The sequence below is a fragment of the Bubalus bubalis genome, chromosome 1, assembly GCF_019923935.1.
Source record: "Bubalus bubalis isolate 160015118507 breed Murrah chromosome 1, NDDB_SH_1, whole genome shotgun sequence".
Classification (NCBI taxonomy): Eukaryota; Metazoa; Chordata; class Mammalia; order Artiodactyla; family Bovidae; genus Bubalus; species Bubalus bubalis.
The window spans coordinates 199,764,547-199,785,306 of NC_059157.1; positions in this window are offsets into that span (position 1 = coordinate 199,764,547).

The following is a 20,760-nucleotide window of genomic DNA, read 5'->3' on the forward strand; positions in this document are numbered from 1 at the left end:
AGTGACAGACTTTATTTTCTTGGGCTCCAAAATCACTGCAGACAGTGACTGCTGCCATGAAATTAAAAGACACTTGCTCCTTGGAAAAAAAACTATGACAAATCTAGATAGTGTTTTAAAAAGCAGAGACATTACTTTGCCAACAAAGGTCTGTATAGTCAAAGCTTTGGTTTTTCCAGTGGTCATGTATGGATGTGAGAGTTGGACAGTCAAGAAGGCTGAGCACCAAAGAACTGATGCTTTTGAACTGCAGTGCTGGAGAAGACCCCTGAGAGTCCCTTGGACTCTGAGGAGTTCAAACCAGTCAATCCTAAAGTAAATCAACCCTGAATATTCATTGGAAGGATAGTTGCTGAAGCTGAGACTCCAATAGTTTTGCCATCTGATGTGAAGAGCTGACTCATTGGAAAAGACCCTGATGCTATGAAAGATTGAAGGTAGGAGGAGAAGGGGACGATAGTGGATCAGATGGTTGGATGGCATCACTGACTCTGTGGACATGAGTTTGAGCAGCTCCAGGAGTTGGTGAAGGACTGGGGAACCTGGTGTGCTGCAGTCCACGGGGTCACAAAGAGTCGGACACGACTGAGCGACTGAACAACAGCAAATGCTTACCTTACAGTTCTCGGCTTTCTTAACCCTGAAAGACCAATGTTAGTAATTCCACTTCCACAGAGTGAGTCTCAGATAAATTGAATAACGTGGCCAACTTTATACATCAGACTCTCATGCCCTTTCCTTTTAAAGTTGTTTTCAAGAAATCTCAGAAATCTTAGACACTGAAAATATATGAAAAGAAAAATTATTTTATTTAAGAAAATTTCCAACTTTATTGAGATAAAACTGTGTAAATTTAAGGTGTACAATGTCTTGATTTGGTACACATGTATACTGCAATATGATTATCACTATAACCATACATCTCCATCACTTCACATAAGTACCATTTCTTTTCTGCAGGGAGGACATTCAAGCTCTACCCTTGTAGCAGCTTTCAGGTGTATAATATAGCAGTGTCTATTAGCTATCACTGTAGTGCTGTGCATTAGATCCCCAGAACTTTCATCTTCTAACTGGAAGTTTGTTCCCTTTACTGGTGTATCTCCATTTCCCCACCATTCTACTCTCTGTTTCCATGAGTTTGGCTTTTTCAGATTCCACAGATAAGTGCTATTTTACAGTATTTGTCTCTGTCTGGTTTATTTCATTTAGCACAATGCCCTTAAGATCCATCCATGTTGTCACAAAAAGCAGGATGTCATTTTTATAGCTGAATAATATTCCATATATATATACATATATATACACATATATATATGATATTTTTTTTGTATCTGCTTTATCCATATGCAGCAACTGACAAAGGGTTAATATCCATTCGTCTATTAATGGACACTTAGGTTGGTTCCATATCTTGGCCATTATACATAATGTTGCTGTGAATGTTGGAGTATGCATATTTTTTCAAATTTGCATTTTTGTTTTCTTTGATAAATGCCCAGAAGGGGAATTGCTGGATTGTATGGTAGTTCTATTTCCAGCTTTTTGATGAACCTACAGTTGGTTGCGCCAATTTCCTTTCCTACCAGCAGTGCTCAAGGCTCCAACGAGAAATCATGATAAAAGAGCCTTAAAACAGGCGGAGCTTGTTCTCATGTCCTGTTTCCCATCAACACCACCCAGGGACGTGACATGACAGCCCTGGAAAGACCCTGGATGAGGTGCTCCAGACAGCGAGGGCACACTGCTCCTCATGTGTATCCACTATCATGTGTCCGTAGAAATGCAGAAACAACCGGATATGGGTGTTTATGTGAGTATTGCTGGAAGAAGGAGACTCTTGGCGCCTTGGTGGAACCACGAGAAGAGTCAAATAGTTCAGCTAAGTATCGGTGCCAGGATCAGTCCTGTCATTTGGCAAAGAGTCAGTGGCTAGAGTTGATTAGTTGCAGCTAGCCAGTGGAATGCTGATAAATTAGGGGTTGTGAGTCTGTGAATCCTGATTTGTGGCATTTGTCCAAAAAAAAAAAACCAACATGAAAAAGAATGGATATATGTATTCATATACATTCTGATTCACTTTGCTGTATAGCAGAAACTAATACAATTTGTAAAACAGCTATACTCCAATGACACCCCCCTCAAAAAAAAAAAGAGACCAGTGGTTTGACCACGGGCTCACAAACTCCTGAAAACCTAACAACTGGCTTTTACAAGCCTGTACGATCTGGCTCCGACACGCTGCCTCAGCTCTTCTCTGGGAGCTGACAGCTCCAAGGCAGCCTCTGGTGAAGACATGCAAGACACCCTTGCTTCCTGTACCTGCCCAGGGCTTCCCAGGCGGACTCTCCTCATGGGAGTGATGCTGGTTCCATTCATCACATTTCCCTCCACGTGACTGGTGAGTAAGGAAATCCCCTTTCAAAGTAATCTCTCAAGCAGGTAGAACTTTGTTTTGAGGAAAACAAGGCAGTGAAAAGTGTTGGTAAACCCCAAAGATGCCAATTTAGCAGCAAGATCTCAGATGAAAAACAGATTGGAAATATGCTCAAATTCGTGCTACTCAATAGCAAGAAAACCCCCAAACAACCTGATTATAAAAGGGACCAAGGGCCTGAATAGACATTTTTCTCAAAAAAAAAAAAAAAAAGCGTACAAAAGACCAATAAGTATTCAATATCCCTAATCAGGGAAACACAAGCAAAACCACAAGGAGGTCTCTCCTCACACCTGTTAGGATGGCTGTTACCAAAAAGACAAGAAATATTAAGTATTCACCAAGATGGAGAGAAAAGGGAACCCTTGTGTACCGTTGGTGGGAATATAAATTGGTGCAGCTACTGGGGAGAATAGTCTGGGAGTTCTCACTGCAGAGACCCAGGGCTGCAGCAGAACTCAAGGAAGATAGAGCTTTAAGGGACTGGATTCCTACTCTAGGAAGAAAGGGATGCCCAGTGCAGCCCGGGATCAAGACCTGGGTTCCCATCCCTCTGTCACTCAGCAGCTGCGTGAACCTCCAGATAGCTTATCGACCTCTGTCATCTCTGGTTCTCATCCGGAAAACATGGGTAACCTTCCCAGCTTCGTGATAATATCATGGGACTTGCATGTAAATAGATTTGAAAGTACATGTGTAGCATATACAAATATACTTATCTATAAATATCTCTAGGTGTCTGGAATGTAGTATGCCCTCTGCTGTGTGGTCCAGGGGCTGTGCTTCCTGGGAGGGTCTGGGAAGGTCTCTCCCTCTCCCCCAGCCCTCCTGGGGCCCCAGCGCTGCCCCTGAGTAAGAGGAAGGGAGAGTTTCAGCACAGGGCTCTGCTCGGGCAGAGGTCCAGCAGCCAGCAGGCTGAGCAGAGCCCTCTAGCCAGGTGCGTCCGGCTTGAGTCACCGCGCCGGGCCAGGTGAGGCTCTGAGGTGGCACCTGCCTGGTGTTGGCAAGACTTCTGAGAGTGCTGCGTAATCCCCAGTAATCATAATGACAACGACAGGGGCGTTAATGGAGGGCTTACAGCGCGCAAAATGTGGTTCAATCCCCAAAGGTCCAGGAACTCTACAAAAGGTCCTGATAAGTATTATTATCTCTTGGGAAGGCAGCAGGTTTCCCCTGTGGGCAAATTCTGTGTGGGGAGGTAGGGAGCCTGAGACACCTGGAGAGCGGGTAATCACGACGGTGCAAACGCCTGTCATCAGCAGAAAGGACAGGCCCAGAGGACAACCAGGGATGCTTCAGGGAGAGCGTGCCTTCCCTGTTTCTACTGGGCTGTGAATCAGCAGCAGCAAATGCCAGAACGCAAGCTCAGGTTCTAAGGTCAAGAGGGGGCCCTGGGCAGGGGGCTGCTTGCCCTGCATGTGTGGTCTGCAAACGGCACCCTGGAGGGTCTTTGGGGCTGACAGGTACTGGTAGTTAAAGAAAGTGGTCCGGTGGAAGGCAGGCACAGTTCAGGTGGCGTGAGGTCAAGACAGCTGTGGTTGCTGATGCTTGGTCTCAGTGCTGGGGGATGGTGAGGAGGTTTGGGGGCTCACCTGCCTGGAGGGAAAGTGAAGTGGGCACCTCTGCTCAACTCCAACCTAAGCTGGCCCCATGTTGTCAGACCTTCCAGTGTTGGAGAGAAGCTGGAGATCTAATGTTTTTTATTTTTAAAATTATTTTATTGAAGTATAGTTGATTCACAATATTGTGTTAATTTCAGTGTATAGCAAAGTTACTCAGGTAATACATACATACATGTGCTCGTCATTTAAGTCATGCCTGACTCTTTGCAATCTCATGGACTTTAGCTCTCCAGGCTCCTCCATCCATGGAATTATCCAGGCCAAAGTACTGGAGTGGGTTGCCATTTCCTTCCCCATACATACATACATAACATGCACTTGTGTGTATGTGTGTCGGTGTGTGTATTCTCTTTCATACTCTTTTCCCTTACGGTTTCTTACGGGACACTAAGTGTAGTTCCCTGCACTGTGCAGTAGGTCCTTGTTTATTCACTATGTGAACAGTTTGCATCTTCTAATCTCAAACTTGCAATTCCTTCTTCCCTCAGCCCTCCTCCCCCTTGATAACCGTAAGTCTGTTCTGTATGTCTGAGAGTCTACTTCTGTTTCACAGATAAGTTCATTTGTGTCATATTTTAGATCCCACATACAAGTGATACCCTTGGAGAAGGAAATGGCAACCCAGGTGATGCCGTTTGTATTTGTCTTGCTCTAATTTGATTCACTTAATCTGATCACCTCTAGGTCCATCTGCAAGCGGCATCACTACAGTCTTCTCTCATGGCGAGTAGAATTCCATTGCGTATGTGGGCTTCCCTGGTGGCTCAGCTGGTAAAGAACCCGCCTGCAATGTGGGAGACCTGGGTTCGATCCCTGGCTTGGGAAGATCTGCTGGAGAAGGGAAAGGCTACCCACTCCAGTATTCGGGCCTGGAGAATATCTATGAAACAGAAATAGATTCACAAACATAGAGAACAGACTTATGGTTATCAAGGGGAGGAGGCTTGTAGTATTCCCTTGTGTATATGTACCACCCCTTTTTTTTTCTTTTTTAATTATTTTAATTGGAAAATAATTACTTTACAATATTGTGGTGGTTTTGGCCATACATCTCTAGTCTTTCCCATTCTGTTGTTTTCCTCTACTTCTTTGCATTGATCTCTGAGGAAGGCTTTCTTATCTCTCCTTGCTATTCTTTGGAACTCTGCATTCAGTGCTTATATCTTTCCTTTTCTTCTTTGCTTTTTGCTTCTCTTCTCTTCACAGCTATTTGTAAGGCCTCCCAGACAGCCATTTTGCTTTTTTGCATTTCTTTTCCATGGGGATGGTCTTGATCCCTGTCTCCTGTACAATGTCACGGACCTCCATCCATAGTTCATCAGGGACTCTATCTATCAGATCTAGTCCCTTAAATCTACTTCTCACGTCCACCGTGTAATCATAAGGAATTTGATTTAGGTCATACCTGAATGGTGTAGTGGTTTTCCCTACTTTCTTCAATTTAAGTCTGAATTTGGCAATAATGAGTTCATGGTCTGAGCCACAGTCAGCTCCCGGTCTTGTTTTTGTTGACTATATAGAGCTTTTCCATCTTTGGCTGCAAAGAATATAATCAATCTGATTTCAGTGTTGACCATCTGGTGATGTCCATGTGTAGAGTCTTCTCTTGTGTTGCTGGAAGAGGGTGTTTGCTATGACCAGTGTGTTCTCTTGAAAACTCTATTAGCCTTTGCCCTGCTTCATTCTGTATTCCCAGGCCAAATGTGCCTGTTACTCCAGGTATTTCTTGACTTCCTACTTTTGCATTCCAGTCCCCTATAATGAAAAGGACATCTTTTTTGGGTGTTAGTTCTAAAAAGTCTTGTAGGTCTTCATAGAACCGTTCAACTTCAGCTTCTTCAGCATTACTGGTTGGGGCATAGACTTGGATTACTGTGATATTGAATGGTTTGCCTTGGAAACGAACAGAGATCATTCTATCGCTTTTGAGATTGCACCCAAGTACTGCATTTTGGACTCTTTTGTTGACCATGATGGCTACTCCATTTCTCCTAAGGGATTCCTGCCTGCAGTAGTAGATATAATGGTCATCTGAGTTAAATTCACACATTCCAGTCCAGTTTAGTTCGCTGATTCCTAGAATGTCGACATTCACTCTTGCCATCTCCTGTTTGACTACTTCCAATTTTCCTTGATTCATGGACCTAACATTCCAGGTTCCTATGCAATATTGCTCTTTACAGCATTGGACCTTGCTTCTATCACCAGTCGCATCCACAACTGGGTATTGTTTTTGCTTTGGCTCCATCCCTTCATTCTTTCTTGAGTTATTTTTCCACTGATCTCTAGTAGCATACTACCGACCTGGGGAGTTCCTCTTTCAGTATCCTATCATTTTGTCTTTTCATACTGTTCAAAGAAATAGAAGAAACAACAGAATGGGAAAGACTAGTGATCTCTTTAAGAAAATTGGAGATACCAAGGGAACATTTCATGCAAAGATGGGCTCGATAAAGGACAGAAATGGTATGGACCTAACAGAAGCAGAAGATATTAAGAAGAAGTGGCAAGAATACACAGAAGAACTGTACAAAAAAGATCTTCACAACTCAGATAATCACGATGGTGTGATCACACACCTAGAGCCAGACATCCTGGAATGTGAAGTCAAGTGAGCCTTAAGAAGCATCATTACGAACAAAGCTAGTGGAGGTGATGGAATTCCAGTTGAGCTACTCCAAATCCTGAAAGATGATGCTGTGAAAGTGCTGCACTCAATATGCCAGCAAATTTGGAAAACTCAGCAGTGGCCACAGGACTGGAAAAGGTCAGTTTTCATTCTGACCCCAAAGAAAGGTAATGCCAAAGAATGCTCAAACTACTGCACAGTTGCACTCATCTCACACGCTAGTAATGCTCAAAATTCTCGAAGCCAGGCTTCAGCAATACATGAACCGTGAACTTCCAGATGTTCAAGCTGGCTTTAGAAAAGGCAGAGGAACCAGAGATAAAATTGCCAACATCTGCTGGATCATCAAAAAAGCAAGAGAGTTCCAGAAAAACATCTATTTCTGCTTTATTGACTATGCCAAAGCCTTTGACTGTGTGGATCATAATAAACTGTGGAAAATTCTGGAAGAGATGGGAATACCAGACCACCTGACCTGCCTCTTGAGAAACCTGTATGCAGGTCAGGAAGCAACAGTTAGAACTGGATATGGAACAGCAGACTGGTTCCAAATCGGGAAAGGAGTACGTCAAGGCTGTATCTTGTCACCCTGCTTATTTAACTTCCATGCAGAGTACATCATGAGAAACGCTGGGCTGGAGGAAGCACAAGCTGGAATCAAGATTGCCGGGAGAAATATCAATAACCTCAGATATGCAGATGACACCACCCTTATGGCAGAAAGTGAAGAGGAACTGAAGAGCCTCTTGATGAAAGTGAAAGAGGAGAGTGAAAAAGTTGGCTTAAAGCTCAACATTCAGAAAACGAAGATCATGGCATCTGGTCCCATCACTTCATGGGAAATAGATGGGGAAACAGTGGAAACAGTGTCAGACTTTATTTTTGGGGGCTCCAAAATCACTGCAGATGGTGATTGCAGCCATGAAATTAAAAGACACTTACTCTTTGGAAGCAAAGATATGACCAACCTAGATAGCATATTGAAAAGCAGAGATGTTCCTTTGCCAAGAAAGGTCTTTCTGATCAAGGCTATAGTTTTTCAAGTGGTCATGTATGGATGTGAAAGTTGGACTGTGAAGAAAGCTGAGTGACGAAGAATTGATGCTTTTGAACTGTGGTGTTGGAGAAGACTCTTGAGAGTCCCTTGGACTGCAAGGAGATCCAACCAGTCCAAACTAAAGGAGATCAGTCCTAGGTGTTTTTTGGAAGGACTGATGCTAAAGCTGAAACTCCAGTACTTTGGCCACCTCATGTGAAGAGTTGACTCATTGGAAAAGTCTCTGATGCTGGGAGGGATTGGGGGCAGGAGGAGAAGGGGACGACAGAGGATGAGATGGCTGAATGGCAATACTGACTCAATGGACATGAGTTTGGGTAAACTCTGGGAGTTGCTGATGGACAGGGAGGCCTGGCATGCTGCAATTCATGGGGTCACAAAGAGTTGGACATGATTGAGCAACTGAACTGAACTGAACTGGCCATATGTTGACATGAATCAGCCATGGTGTACATGTGCCCCCCATCCTGAACTCCCTCCCACCTCCTTCCTCATCCCATCCCTCTGGGTCATCCCAGAGCACTGGCTTTGAGTACCCTGCTTCATGCATCAAACTTGCACTGGTCGTCTATTTTACATATGGAAATATATGTTTCAAAGTTATTCTCTCAAATCATTTTACCCTCCCCTTCTCCCACAGAGTCCGTAAGTCTATTCTTCATGTCTGTGTCTCTTCTGCTGCCTTGCATGTAGGATTGTCGTTAGCATCTTTCTAATATCCATATATATGCATTAGTATATTATATTGATGATTCTCATTCTGCTTACTTCACTGTTTATAATATGCTTCAGCTTCATCCACCTCAATAGAACTGACTCAAATGTGTTCTTTTTTATAGCTGAGTAATATTCCATTGTGTATATGTACCACAGATTTCTTATCCATTCATCTGTAGACGGGCATCTAGATTGCTTCCATGTCCTAGCTATTGTAAACAGTGCTGAGATGAACATTGGGGTACACGTGTCTCTTTCACTTCTGGTTTCCTCAGTGTGTATGTCCAGCAGTGGGATTTCTGGCAGTTCTAGTCCCAGTTTTTTAGGAAATCACACTGTTTTCCATACTGGCTGTACCAGTTTGCATTCCCACCAACAGTGTAAGAGGTTCCCTTTTCTCCACATGATTTCTGGCACTTATTGTCTGTAGACTTTTGGATTGCAGCCATTCTGACCAATGTGACATGATACCTCATTGTTTTGATTTGCATTTCTCTAATAATGAGTGATGTTGAGCATCTTTTCATGTGTTTGTTAGCCATCTGTATGTCTTCTTTGGAGAAAAGTCTGTTTAGTTCTGTGGCCCACTTTTTGATTGGGTGGTTTATTTTTCTGGAATTGAGCTGCATGAGCTGCTTATATATTTTGGACATTAATTCTTTGTCAGTTGTCTCATTTGCTATCATTTTCTCCCATTCTCAAGGCTGCCTTTTCACCTTGCTTACAGTTTGCTTCATTGTACAAAAGCTTTTAAGTTTAATTAGGTACCATTTGTTTATTTTTGCTTTTATTTCCAATATTCTGGGAGGTGAGTCATAGAGGATCCTGCTGTGATGTATGTTGGAGAGTATTTTGCCTATGTTCTCTAAGAGTTTTATAGTTTCTGGTCTTATGTTTAGATGTTTAATCCATTTTGAGTTTATTTTTGTGTATGGTGTTAGAAAGTATTCTAGTTTCATTCTTTTACAAGTGGTTGACCAGTTTTCCCAGCACCACTTGTTAAAGAGATTGTCTTTTCTCCATTGTATATTCTTGCCTCCTTTGTCAAAGATAAGGTGTCCATAGGTGCATGGATTTATCTCTGGGCTTTCTATTTTGTCCCATTGACCTATATTTCTGTCTTTGTGCCAGTACCATACTGTCTTGATGACTATGGCTTTGTAGTAGAGCCTGAACTCAGGCAGATTGATTCCTCCAGTTCCATTCTTCTTTCTCAAGATTGCTTTGGCTATTCGAGGTTTTGTGGTGTATATGTACCACATCTTTTTTATCCATTCATCTGTCAATGGACATTTAGGTTGTGGAAATCTAAATTTGGTGAAATATATCTTGAATTTGAAATACTGGTAACTGGCTGAACATTTTCAAATGCCATTGGCCTAAGTCCTGCCTGACTGGGGAGTCTCTCTTGGAAGATGATTCTTCAATCATTTCAAATTTTCAAGAAGTTGAGCCTCATTATACTCATGGAGTTGGATGAGTCAGAGCTGGCCCACTGTGCATCCCCCTCCCAGTCTGCATCCCCAAGGTTATAGAGGAAGCCAGTGGGAAGGAGTGGGGGGATTCTAGGCTTAGTTGAAGTGGGGTTGGATGGGGCTTCCCAACTGGGGTCAGATGAGAACCATCAAAAAGAAGATGGTAGGAGGAGGTCAACCGAGGGTGAGATTCAGCGACTAGGACACAATGTTCTTGTTTAGCTTCCCCGTCTTTTGCTCTTTACAACCCGGCCATCCATTCTTCCTCCTTCCCACCCACCCTTCCTTCCTTCCTTCTTTCCCTTTTACCAATTTTGGAGTTAGGCCTGACAAGGATGGACATTGCACAAGTTGGCTGAATAAACTGCTCCTTGAGGGAATCACCTCAGCAAGACACAGCTGCTCTGAACTCCAGAGCTGCAGACACTGAAGCATCGAGGCCTGGTGCACGTGGATGGCACGAGTCCTGGGAGATGCCTGAGATGCCATGGGCAGAGGCTGCAAACCATAGATTCAGATCTGAGCCTTGATAAGTCACGAGGGAAACACCTGTTTCTGACAAGGTCAAATTCAGAGGTGCTACTGGGTAAGTATAAACAACAGGTGTTCATTCAATGATGCTGCTGACCTCTAGCAACATTGCGGAGGCTGTGAGTAGTGGATGGGTCAGCTCTTCTCAAACTCCACTCCACGTGTGGACCACTGACCTGCAGCGCCAGCATCACCTGGGAGCCTCTTAGAAACGCAGCCTTTTGACTCTACCATGGATCTACTGCCTTTTATCAATATCGCTGCACGTACACATTAAAATTGGAGAAGCATCGCTAAAGCAGGATTTCTTAAACCTGGATTCATCTGAGAAGTGAAAGAAAAGTGAAAGAGAAAGTTGCTCAGTCTTGTCCAACTCTTTGCGACCCTCATGGACTGTAAAGTCCATGGAATTCACCAGGCCAGAACACTGGATTGGTTAGCCTTTCCCTTCTCCAGGGGATCTTCCCAACCCAGGGATCGAACCCAGGTCTCCTGCACTGCAGGTGGATTCTTTACCAGCTGAGCCACAAGGGAAGCCCCATCTGGGAAAGTAAATAATAATAAAAGGAAAGTAATCTGGGAAAGTAAATAATAATAAAAAAAAAATCAATATGCTTAGGCCAGCACAACCTCACCTCCTGTCCCCTGCTGCCAAGAGGCTCTGATTTCAATCAGTCTGGGTGGGGTCTGGGCAGTAGGAGATTTTCAGCCTTCCTCCTGTGTTTCTGATATGCAGCCATTTTTGAGAATTAGTGCTTGTTAGAAATGCAAATTCTTGGGCCCTACCTCAGACCTAATGAATCAGAATCTGTCTCACAAACTTGGAGGGGTGATTCTGTTGCACAGTTAATTTGAGACCCACAATCCATGCTGGTGACAGACAGGAAAGCAGACCTGTATGCATCCATCTAGGCAGAGATGAGGGCCCAGACAGGGATTCATTCTCCTGGGGGACATTCAGCCTAGTGCGGAGGGGGACAGAAAGGCCTTCTATAGGGGGCACCATTTAGGTGGAGAGAAGGATCCAGCCAAGTAAAGAGATGGAAAAGTAAAGCACATTCCAGCAAAAGAAACTGGGGGTGCAATGGCCCTGAGGTGAGAGAGCACACAGCTCGTCTGAGCTCTTGAAATGGGTCAGTTGGATTGGAGGAAGGGATGCTGTGGGGTGAGACTAAGCTACAGGCCAGAGACAGATAGTGAAGGACCTGTGTGCCATGCTAAGGAAGTTTTTCTCTATGCCCAGGTGGGGTTTTGGTAGAAGGATATTAGAATGATCACTTTGGTAGCCACATGGAGAAAGGATTTGGGGAGGCAGGGGACACTGGTGGACTCAGGGGACCAGTCAGAAGGTGGTCACAGCTGTTCAGACAATGGGGAGGCACACATTATCAATCAGCCAGTTTCTAAACTGGGAAGTCACTACACTAATAATTGTATGGGATATAGTAGACAACTTTTCACCTCAAGGGCCTCTGTTAGATTGTCAAGATGAGTAGATTATCCTATTCAATCAGTTGATTTAACAGAGCTCAACATATTCATAAGCCCACGTTACAGAGGGTCAGTGTTCACAGCGGCACTACTTAGAATAGCCTAAGCACAGAAGTGGCCTGTGTCCACCGACAGATGAATGCATAAAGAAGGTGCGACACCTATGTACAGTGGAATATCACTCAGCCTTAAAAAGAATGACGTGATGCCATTTGCAGCCGCATCGATGGATCTAGAGATTATCACACTAGGCAAGGGAAGTCAGAGAAATGTGAACATCAGATACTACTTGTATGTGGAATATTAAAAAATAAAGGTACAGATGAACTTTTTTACAAAACAGAAGGAGACTCACAGACAAAGAAAACAAAGGTATGGTTGCCAAAGAGGAAGAGGGGGGGATGAATTAAGGGTTTGGGATTAGCACACACACACTACTGTACATGAAATGGATGAATGGTAAGGACCTTCTGTAATGCACAGGGAACTATATTCAATATCTTGTAATAAACTATAATGGGAAAGAATCTGAAAAAAGTATCCATAAGTCCTGCGCTACAGAGAGACAGTGTCCCAAGGGACAAGGACATGAAATGATCAGTAAGATACGGTCGCTGCCATCAAGGAGCATACAGTCTTCTTGGGAGGCACACATGGCCAGACAGGCACATGCTACAGAGTACAGACACTGGTGGACACATAAGTTAACTGGCCGGCACTGGCCATGCCCTCTTACTGTGATGCTCGCCAGACCCTTGATGTATTCAGCCTCACCTCCCATGTGTGGCTCATCAGACCCAACTGCAGTCTTGTGGGCAGGATTATCTTCATTCCCATTTCATAGGTAAGAAAACAGGTGCAAATAGAAGTTAGCGGAATTACAATGTTGTAAGCTATGGCACCCCACTCCAGTACTCTTGCCTGGAGAATCCTATGGATGGAGGAGCCTAGTAGGCTGCAGTCCATGGGGTCGCAAAGAGTCGGACATGACTGAGCGACTTCACTTAAGCTATGTATTGCTATTTAGTCTCTCAGTCATGTCTGACTCTTTGCGACACCATGGACTGTAGCCTACCAGGCTCCACAGTCTATGGGATTTTCCAGGCAAGAATACTGGAGTGGGTTGATATATATATATATATATATACATATATATATATGTGTGTGTGTGTGTGTGTGAATATATATACACATATGTGTATATATATATATATTCTTTGTCAGATTCTTTTCCATTATAGGTGATGAATCTGACAAAGAATATATATATATATATAAATGATACATATAAATTTTTCCATACCATCTTACAGATGTTAACATACAAATCACATTCTTCTTCAGATGTATCCTATCTGAATTGCTTTGCCATTCACTTGAAATGAATATACCATTTTAAATCAACTCTACTTTAAAAAAAAAAGGTCTGGCATTAGTATTTTGAAAAGGGAAAATGTTTTTAAAAAAAGAGAAAAATGAGGCATAGAGAGATTACGCCATTTGCTCTGGATCTCAGGACCAGCAAAGGAGCAGAGATGAGACTTGTTATCCCAGGTCCTCTGGCTGCATCATCCCATATTCTAACAATTATAATGACATTTCCCAAGATTCAATCATCCTTCCTGATTTTTACCACAATTTTGCAACCATGAACAATTATTTACTTTGTATTTTACATTAAACTTGCTTGTTTTTACATGTTAAATAATTTATTCTAAAAAGAAGGCCATATGAATACAGTGAATAGAAAATTGGTATCACTTGCCACAAATAGGAGATGACTGTATCATTAAATAAGTCAGACAAACCAATGGTATTTTTTAAAAGATTTTTTGATGTGCACTATTTTCTTTCATTTTTAAAAAATTAATTTATTTTTTATTGAAAGATAACTGCTTTACAGTATTTTGCTGTTTTCTATCAAACTTCAACATGAATAAGCTACAGGTAGACATATACCCCCTCCCTTTGGAACCTCCCTCCCGTCTCTCTCCCCATCCCACCCCTCTAGGTTGATACAGAGCCCCTGTTTGAGTTTCCTGAGCCAGACAGCAAATTCCTGTTGACTATCTATTTTACATATGGTAATGTAAGTTTCCATGTTACTCTTTCCATACATCTCACCCTCTCCTCCCCTCTCCCCATGTCCATAAGTCTATTCTCTATGTCTGTTTCTCCATTGCTGCCCTGAAATTAAATTGTTTAGTATCATTTTTCTAGATTCTGTATATATGTATTAGAATACAATATTTATCTTTCTCTTTCTGACTTCACTCTGCATAATAGGTTCTAGGTTCATCCACCTCATTAGAACCGACTCAAATGTGTTCCTTTTATGGCTGAGTAATATTCCATTGTGTATATGTACCATAACTTCTTTATCCACTCATCTGTCAGTGGACATCTAGGTTGCTTCAATGCTCTAGCTATTGTAAATAGTGCTGCAATGAACAATGGGATACATGTGTCTTTTTCAATTTTGGTTTCCTTGGGGTATATGCCAAGGAGTGGGATTGCTGGGTCAATGGTGGCTTTATTTCTGTTTTTTTTTTTTTTTTTTTTTAAGGAATCTCCATACTGTCTTCTATAATGGCTGTATCAATTTACATTCCCACCAACAGTGCAAGAGCATTCCCTTTTCTGCACACCCTCTCCAGCATTTATTGTTTGTAGACTTTTCTGACTGGTGTAAGGGGAAAAAAAAAAAATAGGCATAGAAGGAACTTACCTCTACATAGTAATGGCCATATATGATAAGCCTACAGCAAGCATTATTCTCAATGGTGAAAAACTGAAAGCATCCCCCTAAGATCAGGAACAAGACAAGGGTGTCCACTTTCACCACTATTATTCAACACAGTTCCGGAAGCCCTGGCTACAGGAATCAGAGAAAAAAAAGAAATAAAAGGAATCCAGATCAGAAAAGATAAAGTAAACTCTCATTGTTTGCAGATGACATGATACGGTACATAGAAAACCCTAAAGATAGTATCAGAAAATTACTAGAGCTAATCAGTGAATTTAGGAAAATTGCAGGACACAAAATCAATACATAGAAGTCACTTCTATATATGAACAATGAAAAATCAGAAAGAGAAATTAAAGAATCAATCCCATTCACCACTGCAACAAAAAGAATTAAATATCTAGGAGTAAACTTACCTATGGAGACAAATGAACTCTACACAGAAAATTATAAGACACTGATGAAAGAAATCAAAGATGACATAAACAGATGGAGAGATATTCCATGTTCCTGGGTGGGAAGAATCAATATTGTGAAAATGACTATACTACCAAATGCAATCTACAGATTCAGTGTGATCCCTATCAAATTACTAATGCCATTTTTCACAGAACTAGAACAAGACATTTCACAATTCATATGGAAACACAATAGACCCTGAATAGCCAAAGCAGTCTTGAGAAAGGAGAATGGAGCTGGAGGAATCAACCTTCCTGACTTCATATTATACTACAAAGCGATAGTTATCAAGACAGTATGATACTGGCACAAATACAGAAATACAGACTGATGAAGCAAGATAGAAAACCCAGAAATAAACCCATGCCCCTATGGGTAGCTTATTTTTGACAAAGGAGGCAAGAATATACAATGGGGCAAAGACAGCCCCTTCAATAAATGATGCTGGGAAAACTGGACAGCTACATGTAAAAAAATGAAATTAGAACACTTCTTAACACCATACAAAGAGGTAAACTCAAAACGGATTAAAGACCTAAATGTAAGACCAGAAACTGTAAAACTCCTAGAGGAAAACATAGTCAGAACACTCAAAGATATAAATCAAAGCAAGATCCTCTATGACCCACCTCCTAACATAACAGAAATAAAAACAAAAGGAAACAAGTGGGACCTGATTAAACTTGAAAGCTTTTGCACAGCAAAGGCAACTGCAAGCAAGATGTGCACTGTTTTTAAATTCTCTATTTGTTGCAATATTGCTTCCTTTTTTGAAATTCTGTTGACTTATTTATGGCTGTGCTGGGTCTTTGTTGCTGTGCGGGCTTTCTCTACTTGTGGTGGGTGTGGGCTGCTCTCTAGTTGCAGTGCGTGGGCTTCTGTGCGGCGGAGCACAGGCTTTAGGGTGCTCAGATGCAGTGCGGGGACTCTGTGGTTGAGGCTTCCAGGCTCTAGAACACAGGCTCTGTCATTGTGGCCCGAGGGCTTGGGGTGCTTCTAAAGATAAGCGAGCCTTCTGGGAAGAACTTTCTCACTAGGAGATTTAATCTTATCTGATAGTATCCGTCTACTGCCCCCAGTCATTGCACATCCTCCTGGGGCAGACACTGTGACGTCTCCCGTTCTCCCCTTTTCCCTTTTTATGAGACGCCTGCCTTCTACTGCCTCAAGGCCCCACCCCACGAGATCACCAGGGACAATTCTTCTAGGAGGGCGGAGGGGAGTGAAGGTTTGATATAGTATCATAAGTTATAGAGGCAGCCGCTGGGGCTTCAGTCTTGGGGGATGTGATTGAGATGCAGTGATGGTCCTCATGTGATAAATGGCAAAGATTATGTCTTGCTTTGCTCTCAGCTCCTGTTTTTCTTCTCTTTTTTCTCCTTTGTGGGGTCACTTTAGCTCTGATCTTACACTTTTGTCTCTCAATGTTCATGAATCTTCTTTTGCTTTGTTAATGTTTAGTGATTTTTTAAAATAATATTACTCAACTTGATAACTTTAAGGCTGTAGAGAGAAAGAAGGAGACGTTGGCGATGCCTCAAAATCTGGGAGGCTGGGGGACTGAGAATACAGAGCAGAAGCTGGGTGAGAGGAGAAGTTATCAGCTTTGTTTGCCTGTCCTTGGGGACATCTGGTTGCTGGAGCACTGGCTAGTCATGTGGGAGGACCCAAGGATGAGGCTGGAGGGTGGTCCTGAAGCAGGATTACAGCTGCGTGGAAAGCCTGTGAACAAACTCCCACCCTAAATGAGGGCTTGAGGTGGTGTCCCCACTGCATTTAGAGCCCACGAGTGTGTGTGTGGGGGTGACTCCCAGCCCTTTAGAATGATCCTCCAGCCTGACCGTTCTCCCTGACTTGAGAATGTACAAGAGCAGGCACTTGTCTCAAGAAAAATACCTCCCAAGTGATGTATTTGTTGACCCAGCTCTGTGTATACCTAATTTGTACATCAGCTGGGACATTGCTTTTATTTGAGTTAAACAATTTATATGTTAACAACTCTACTTTAATGATCATGATTATCATGATTTATCATATACTTTTTAGCATCCCGGTAAAACAAAATTCAGGAGATTATCACCTGAGTCTGCTTGGCAAATGATTTGTTTCTATCAATATTCCAGTGAGAGGGGAACATTTTGCTTATGTGACACACACTCGAGAGTTACAAAGAGCCAAAAGACCCCCCATTAAGCATATCTGAACACATGCAACTCCATATGAAAGATTAGAGGAAGAACAAAAAAAGTGACTGTGAAGACCAAGTCTTCAATTTCTCTTAATTTTAGTATGGTGATGTTCCATGAGGTCTGCTTTTCAGAAGCTGAGTTTAGAACAAAATAAAAAGACACTGAAACTTTTCAAAAATAGTCTTCAAAATTTCATTTAGAAATAGACAGAAAACCTGATTTCTTATCTGGAATATCCAGGTACTAAAGACACTATGATGAAAGTGAAAGAGGAGAGTGAAAAAGTTGGCTTAAAGCTCAACACTCAGGAAACTAAGATCATGGCATCTGGTCCCATCACTTCATGGGAAATAGATGGGGAAACAGTGGAAACAGTGTCAGAATTTATTTTGGGGGGCTCCAAAATCACGGCAGATGGTGACTGCAGCCATGAAATTAAAAGACGCTTACTCCGTATCTTCCCTGGTGGCTCAGACGGTAAAGCGTCTGCCTACAATGCAGGAGAGCTGGGTTCAATCTCTGGGTCGGGAAGATCTCCTAGAGAAGGAAATGGCAACCCACTCCAGTATTCTTTCCTGGAAAATCCCATGGATGGAGGGACCTGGTAGGCTACAGTCCATGGGGTCGCAAAGAGTCAGACATAACTGAGCTACTTCACTTCACTTTACTCCTTGGAAGGAGAGTTATGACCAACCTAGATAGCATATTCAAAAGCAGAGACATTACTTTGCTAACAAAGGTCCGTCTAGTCAAGGTTATGGTTTTTCCAGTGGTCATGTATGGATGTGAGAGTTGGACTGTGAAGAAAGTTGAGCACCAAAGAATTGATGCTTTTGAACTGTGGTGCTGGAGAAGACTCTTGAGAGTCCCATGGACTGCAAGGAGATCCAACCAGTCCGTTCTGAAGATCAGTCCTGGGTGTTCTTTGGAAGGAATGATGCTAAAGCTGAAACTCCAGTACTTTGGCCACCTCAGGTGAAGAGTTGACTCATTGGAAAAGACTGATGCTGGGAGGGATTGAGGGCAGGAGGAGAAGGGGACGACAGAGGATGAGATGGCTGGATGGCATCTTGGACTCAATGGATGTGAGTTTGAGTGAACTCCAGGAGTTGGTGATGGACAGGGAGGCCTGGCATGCTGCAATTCATGGGGTCGCAAAGAGTCGGACATGACTGAGTGACTGAACTGAACTGAAAGACACCAAGTATATAAGATGTAATCATGACTCTCAGGAATTTTACATTGGCAACCCACTCCAGTATTCTCACCTGCAGAATGCCATGGACAAAGGATTCTGGCAGGCTACAGTCTATAGGATTGCAAAGAGTTGGACATGACTGAGCGACTGAGTGCATGCGAAAGGGAAAGAGACATAAAACGATGGTAAAAGTTGGACCATAGGGGTTGAAAAGTGGCAAGTGAATCCAGGGGCTGGTTAGTTCCTTTGCATCAGCTGATAGAAGATAGGGCTATGGAGGAGGTGGCATTTGAGTTAGTTATTGATGGGTGCCTAGGATTTTACAGGGAGCAGAGAAGGAGATGAGAGGGAACCACAGGAACAAGGACGTGCAGAACTCGCTTTGTAGAATGGGTGTGATGGTGGGTGCATCGTGCCTACTGAGGGAAAGTGACTGAGCAGGGTGGAAAGGTGAAGGTCTCTGAATGGCGCTTGGATTTCACAGAACTAGTCATGGGCAGCTATTGTGGGTGCTTAAACAGGACAGTAGTGATGATGGGATGCTTTGATTTAGAAAGCTAGGAACGGAGATTAGGCAAGAGGCTTTTTATGCTGGCTCAGTTAAAATGATCCTTCATATGTGCATGTGTGCTAAGTCTCTTCAGTCAAGTCTGATTATGTGTGATCCTGTGGACTGCAGCCAGCCAGGCTCCTCTGTCCATGGGATTCTCCAGGCAGCGGTACTGGAGTGGGGTTGCCACGCCCTCCTCCAGGGGATCTTTCTGACCCAGGGATCAAACCTATGGCTCTTACATCCCTTGCATTGGCAGGTAGGTTCTTCACGGCTGGCACCACCTGGGAAGCCCATCCTCCATATATCTTACACCAACTGTGTCCTCTCTCTTTCTTCTAATAAATATTCTGAAATAAAGGATCTTTGTTTTAGAGAGATCAAATAGATTTGACACGCAAACAACTCAAATTGATCCAATGAGTGAAGTCCTGAAACACAGCTGAGGGGATGAGAAAGGGCTGTCTTTATTTTGGATTTCTGGTCCATAATTTGTTTTTTGTTTTTGTTTTTAGTATATGGGACATACTGCTCAGGAAGATCCCCTGGAGGAGGCAATGGAAATTCCCTCCATTATTCTTGCCTGAAAAATTCTGTGGATAGAAGAGCCTGGCAGGCTATAGTCCACAGGGTCACAAAGAATTGGACACAGTTTAGCAACGGAGCACGTACACGTTACTGAGATGGAGGAGGGGGTACGAGAAAGAGGGAAGAAAACCATGCACCATACTTTGCTACTCCTCCAAGAAGGCTTTTTTTTCCTTTCTGTGAGGCTCTTCAGATCAAATTAAGCAGTAAAAATACTCTAATTGAATTGGGCTGGACTGGAGATGGATCCTTCTCTTAGTACAATTACATGGTGTAATCTGTGCTTCCAAGTATACCATTTCTCCTTCCAAGAGGAACCCTGAGCCTGTAACAGACTCCCAGGCAGGCTCAAGAAAGAAGCACGGCTGCTGTTATTAAAGAGGCGGAAGAGATGCTGTCATGGACGTACAGCAAAGACATCCCACGCCTTCAAAGACGTCGCCGTGCTGCCCTGGGGAGTGGAGGGAAGGCAGAGGGACCAGTGGGGACCAACTGAGGGGGAGAATTTTACCGTGAAGCATTAGACTACTGTGATGGCTGCTTTTTGAGACCTGACGTTAGCTCAGGTCGCCGGTGGGTTGCAGACGTTGGGGGGTGAGGTGGGGGGTGTGTGTGGCAGTGGTTCTAAGTCAGTGAGAATCCTCACATAGAGCCCGCTGCCCAGAGCAAGCTCAGCTGCCTTTGGAAGTGATCAGAGCAAGGTGTGGAGCCTTGTTCAGTTTCCCCGACACGTCCACCTCCACCACCCACTTAGAATACTTTCTTCCCTCTGAATCACAAATGAGAATCAGGGTGAAGTTTTCAGTCTCAAACTTTTAAATTTTTTGGATCTCATTTTGGACCAGTTATCAGAAAAATGGAGTTGTAAGGCTTTGCCTTCTCTTCATTTTTATTTTTCCTCTCTTCAAATTCTCTGTAGAAGCTTTCTTTTCATCCAAGCTCCCTGGGGAGAGGTGTTGACACTGGGAACCACTCCATTTTTCCCTTACATGTCGGGGTTGGTAGAGGATACTCAATTGTCAGTTAAAAAATAATGATCTGTAGCGGATTAAAGAACTAAGAGAGCCTTAC